General features: G+C 35.8%; 1 non-coding gene across 1 annotated transcript; it reads right to left on the bottom strand.

The window, feature by feature from the left end:
* Positions 1 to 5,474: 5,474 nt before the first annotated feature.
* On the bottom strand, positions 5,475 to 5,581 carry LOC121209108 (small nucleolar RNA R71). The gene has a single exon (XR_005904225.1). It is a non-coding gene; the product is annotated as a small nucleolar RNA R71 (small nucleolar RNA).
* Positions 5,582 to 6,333: the final 752 nt, after the last annotated feature.

Genomic DNA, 6,333 nt, shown 5'->3' with positions numbered 1-6,333 from the left:
TATGATAATAATACAACAATAATGCTATAATTTATATTTGAAAGTTAAATTTAGTGAATTAATTGAATTATGTTAAATTAAATGATTATGGTGCCAAGTTTATGAATTGATTTAAAAATATTTCTATGGTACATGAAGTGCATTGAATTATCATACATAAATGTGATTTCTATGATTATGGATATTATGGGAAATTGTAAGTTCATATGATTTTTAATAAGGCAATGTGTAATTTAATGTTATTGCCTTGATATTAAATGAGATGTAAGTTTATATGTAAGTAATACATCAATATTACTTGTATTATGATATTTTATAATAATATTGGAAATATGTTTGTGGATAATTACTTGATTAGTGAAATTGTTGGCAAAGAGAGAGAAATCCCAGTTGAACCTTCGGAAAGATTGGATGATACAGATAGTATGTAGCTAGGTCACATGTATGATGCTGAGTGCACATCATGTGTACAAGAGAGCTACAAGACATTATGATGTAGCTAGGTCGCATGTGTGATACTATGTGTACACCATGTAGACAAGAGAGCTACGGGATATATGTAGCTAGGTCACATGCGTGGTTCCAGGTGAAGGACACCATGTAAACAAGAGAGCTACGAGATAAATTGGCTAGGTCACATGGGTGGTACTGAGTGTTCACCATGTGTACAAGAGAGCCGAACTATATGATGGGTGGAGCTATGTGCTGAAACCACCAAGTATCGAGGATTGATCCGAAGTGTTCAACGGGAGACTCTCTATGTATTGTTTTGTGAGTTTTGTGATGAATAAGTGCAGGAACTTGGTTATGTGAATGATGTGTTCATTAAGTGACCAGGATGTTGTAAGGTTATAAACAAGTAAGTTATACATGAGGATGATTTCATGGTGACCTTGTGATCATGGGCCTATACTTGTGATGTATGAAATGTGGTGAAAATGATTTGTGATATGTATGTTAAAATGAGGTTAATACAAAGAAAGTGTGAAAGAGTGAATTAGCAATAAAACTATTTTAGACAGTAGCAGTGACGTGATTTTGAAAAATCACAAAAAATATTAGAAATTGAATCAGAGACTGAATAAGATATCAAATTAAAGATTAATGTGCCTATTTTCATATAAAAGAAACAGATCAAGAAAAGGAGTTATATATTTTTAGATATTTATGTTTTTGTGAGACTGGTTCAGAATGATTACGTGATCCCCTATTCTGACTTCGGAAAATAAAAAAAATTTGGATAAAAATAATTATAGGCTTAAACTTATATTTTTAAAATCCGTAATGAGCCTATTTTCAAGATAAATCAACAAGAACATTATCCAATTCTGTACTGTGAGATAATTAATTTTTAGTGAAGAGAGGTCAGAACTGTCAGAAAGTGAAATAGGAAAAATTTTAATGAATAAACTTTACCAATTGGCTAAACCAAAAATTATGAAAATTGTATGGTGGAAAGATATGTGAGTCTAGTTTCAGGGGAAATTTATGGATCTTAATTTGGAGCTATGTAGCTCGAATTATAAATAAGTAAGTGACTATGACTCGTGTGGACAGTTTGATGTGAGCATTTATTAGTAAATTGTGAAATCATACTTACAAGAATGCTATATACATTAAGGATGTGGAATGGAGAGGAGGAGGAGGAAAATAAATATATGTAGAATACATGGAAACTATGGTATATGAAATATTGATATAATGAAAGAAATGATATGTGTTTATAAGAAAACAGAAAGAGAATGATATGTATCATGACATGTATATATATATATGACTAGTCTCAATGTAATGCTTGTTAGGTATGGAGTTGGATTGAAATGTTTCAGGCAAACATGTTATTTTGCGTATCTGAATTGTGGTATTTTATAAAGATATGATCTAGTTTTAAATATGAATGCTTGATGATTAAGCTGAAGATATTTGGTAAGATGATAATCTTGGTATAAATGTATAAGTGGTACTATAATAAACAAGGTAAAATGAGTATGAGAGACACATGTATGATGACATACAAATGCTATGTTTGTGGTTTAATTGAGAATATTTAATCATTAAATGAATACCGTGTTATATGCTTTTGATTTTGTACAAGTGTGTAAGAGATTAAAGTTGACCAAAGCTTGGAAAATAGCCTAGGTATATTCCACACAGGCAGAAACACGACCATGTGTCTCAGTCGTGTATGGAACACGACTTTGGGACACCGGTGTGTGGAGCCTTAAAGCATGAAATTTCCAAGATTTTCGTAAGTTCTCGGTTTAGTCTCGAACCATTTCTAAAGTATATTTTGGGCTTCGTAGACTCAAATAAGGGACTATGTGTAAGTGAATGAACGTTTTGAAATATGAATGAAATTTTATGGCCCGTATTTTACTTTAATGTTTGTATGTTTGTCCGGTAATGCCTCGTACGTTATCCCGACCTCGGGTACGGGTAAGGGGTGTTACAAAATCCCTGTAGGTTCGAAATAGAAAATAAATTCCATTAATTCCACATGGGTAAGGGACACGGGACACAGGCATGTGCATTACCTCCACACGGGTGTGTGAGGCTTTACATAGATAGTTTTTCATGAACTTTTGTAAGTTCTCGGTTTCTTAATATATATCTAGGGGCCCGTAGGTTCATAATAAGGACACTAAGATGTTGTCTGATTGGTTTTAAATAAAAACAAAATTTTATAACCTGTGTTTTCTGAAAATGTCCGAGTATGTGTCTGGTAACGCCTCGTACCTGGTCCCAGTCTCGTGTATGGGTAAGGGATGTTAGATTTAGTGGTATCAGAGCTACAGTTTTGTCAGTTCTAGGACTACCATAGAGAGTATTGAGTTTCACTATACATTCCATTATCCGAACGTTGATAGTGTGAAATCTCCTGACTATTTAATTGTCTTTGAATATAGTAAATTTCTTCCAATCAAGCACAAGATGAGTCTGAGGGAGCCGAGAGCCATGCTCCAGTTTCGGTACAATGATCTGTTTCTAGTAGTAGTAGAAGGCTTATGTCTGAAGGCCGGGAAGAGGCCAGAGCCGCCTTCTTTTATATGATGGATGAGTGGTTTAGGGATTATTTTAAAAATCGCCCCAACATACCACGACCTCCCCCGCCCCCTAACCATCTGATGAGGAATTACCACAAGGTATGACACTTGTAAGAATTGGTAAAGCCCCTATAAACAAGCTTAGAAAGTATAGAGCTGAGGAATTCAGAGCTAAGATCGATGATGATGCTGAAAAAGCCAAGTTCTAGCTCGAGAATACTACACGGGTATTAGACGAATTATAGTGCACACTTAAGGAGTGCTTAAAGTGTACTGTGTCTCTCCTGAAGGATACTGCATACCACTGGTGAAAAACCATATCTTCAGTGGTGGCAAAGGAAAACATCACTCGGGAATTTTTCCAAGCAGAGTTTAAGAAGAAATACATGATAAACCGTAAATTATACATATTTTTACCCCATGTTTAATTCATTTTATCGATGATTTCTCATTAGAATTGGTGAATTCGATGCTCCTAATGCTTTAATTTCATGTTATATACATAGGAGAGCATAGGAGAGCGAAAGGAAAGAGAAATGGGCCAAAAATAAAAAAAATGGGCCAAAATACGAACTCAATACGGCCTGGACTTCCTCACACTGGCAGACCACACGGCCGTGTCAATTTGGCAGGCTCGAACACGGCCTGAAGTAATTGAACACGGGCGTGTGCCATGGGCGTGTCCCTACTGAGCCCAAGTTGAGTCCAATTCAGAAAAGGCTAATTTTGAGGGCTAAAACGCATTCCAAAGCCTATAAATACACCTTAGAGGAGGAAGAAATGGGAGACGAAGAAGGGGGAGTAAGGAATTACTCCAAGGAAGTCGATTGATCCATATCAGAAGCCGGATTCATCATCAAGACTGAAGATCTCTCCTCAATTTCCCTTCAGGAGTTTTGGGTTTTCTTTATGTTTTGTATTCTTTATTATTCTGAGATGTTTTCTTATTTAGTTAAAAACTAAACCCCTAAATACCTAAGGGGAATGAAACCTAAGACGAATCTTGTTATTATTTTCTAAATCGTATGATAAATATTTAACTTGTTCTTAATTCTTGTTTTGATATCCCAGGATACTGATTCAAGATAAGCTCTTATTCAGAGGAGGAATAGACCTTGGCTGAGAGTACATTTATCATAATTAAGCGGAGTTGATTGCGCGCCTAGAAATAGGGTGACAAGATTTTGCCGAATTAGGGTGAAACCTAATAAGGGGATCCATAGATCGAGTTAATGCAACCCTAGAGTGTTAATTAGAGAAAAGTCTCAGTTATTTAATCTAGGGATTAGACGTTATTAGTCTTGAATAGGGATAATAACCTAACTTAGGGATCTCTACGGAACAAGTTGAATGAATAAATCGTCCGATTCGAAGCCAGAATAACAAGTAAAGTCTAGGTGGATTTTTCCTTAGGTATTGTCTTAAGTCAATCGATTTTTCCCAAAAGCAATTCCCCAAATCTTTTCTCTGTGCGTTCTTAGTTTAGATAATTAGTTAATTAAAATAAAAACCTCTTTATTCTTAGGCTAGATAATAAAAAGACAGTTATTACTAGTACTTTTAGTTCCTTTGGGTTTGACAATCCAGTCTTGCTAAAACTATACTACTGTTCGATAGGTACACTTGCCTACATCGCGATAATAGTTAGTTTCAAGAACGATTAATTATAAATATTTAAAACTTATCATGAAATCACGCGATCAAGTTTTTGGCGCCGTTGCCGGGGAACTGAAATATTAGGAACGCTCATTTTTTATTACTTTAGCCATTTATTTTTCTTGCAATTTAATTTAATTTTATTATTATTATTATTTATTAACCTACTCTTTCTTTCTCTTAGCAGGTTTTTATAGTTTATGACTAGAAGAAACCCGTCGGGACCATTACTTTCTGACGAAGAAATCGATCGTACAGTTCACAGAAATCAAAAAGAAATAAGGCGAAGCTTACGATACACAGAGAACGAGCAAGAAGACGAGACTCAACCCTCAATAGAAGAGATGGCTGAAAACCAAGGCAATCAGCTACCTTCTGCAATTGCGGATAATCAAAATCCTGCTCCACGCACTATGTATGATTATGCTAAACCTTCTTTAACAGGAACTGAATCTAGCATAGTTAGACCTGCTGTAGCTGCAAATACTTTTGAATTAAAACCTAACACTATTCAGATGATACAATAATTTATTCAATTTGATGGTTTGTAGGATAAGGATCCCAATGCACATTTAGCATATTTTTCTGGAATTTTGGGATACATTTAAAATCAATGGCGTTTCTGATGATGCCATTCGCCTTCAGTTGTTTCCCTTTTCACTGAGAAACAAAGCTAAACAGTGGTTGAACTCGTTACCACGAGGGTCTATCACTACTTGGGAACAAATGACCGAAAAATTCTTACTAAAATATTTTTTGCCGGCTAAAACGTCTAAATTACGTAATGATATCTCTTCTTTTGTGCAGATGGATTTAGAAACACTTTACGATGCATAGGAGAGATACAAGGACTTACTGAGATGGTGCCCTCACCATGGGTTACCGCTTTGGCTTCAAGTACAAACATTCCGTAATGGTTTGAATCCCTCGACTCGGCAAATGGTTGACGCAGCTACTGGCGGAACCATCAACAGCAAAACACTTGAAGAGGCTTATGAATTCATTGAAGACATGTCATTGAATAACTATCAGTGGCAAGTCATGAGGACTAAGCCAACAAAAACAGCCAGCATTTATAACGTCGACTCAGTTACTATGCTGTCAAATCAGGTAGAACTTCTCAATAAAAAGATTGATGGTTTACTTGGTTCTACGCAGGTACATCCAGTAATGAGGTGTGACTCAAATGGAGGAGGTGTGCATACAGAATATCAATCCTTCACTCCTACGATCGAAGAGGAACAAGTCAACTATATAGGTAACAATAACTTTAGATCTCAAAATAACCCATACAGTAATACTTATAATGCAGGTTGGAGGAACCACCCAAATTTCCCCTAGGGTGGTCAAGGGAATCAAAAGCCACAAAATCCTCAGGGTTTTCAACAGCCACCCTATCAACAAGAGAAGAAACCGAACCTTGAGGAGATGCTCTCAAAATTCATATCAATGTCAGAAACCCATTTCCAAAATACCAAGACAGCACTTAAAAATCAACAAGCATCAATCCAAAGACTCGAAACTCAGATAGGCCAGCTATCCAAACTAATCTCCAAATGACCACAAGGTAGCTTACCAAGTAATACTGAACCCAACCCAAGGGAACACCTCAACGCAATCAGTACTTAAGATA

The sequence above is a fragment of the Gossypium hirsutum genome, chromosome A10 (assembly GCF_007990345.1).
Source record: "Gossypium hirsutum isolate 1008001.06 chromosome A10, Gossypium_hirsutum_v2.1, whole genome shotgun sequence".
Taxonomy (NCBI): domain Eukaryota; kingdom Viridiplantae; phylum Streptophyta; class Magnoliopsida; order Malvales; family Malvaceae; genus Gossypium; species Gossypium hirsutum.
This window is presented reverse-complemented; position numbering and strand designations above follow the sequence as displayed.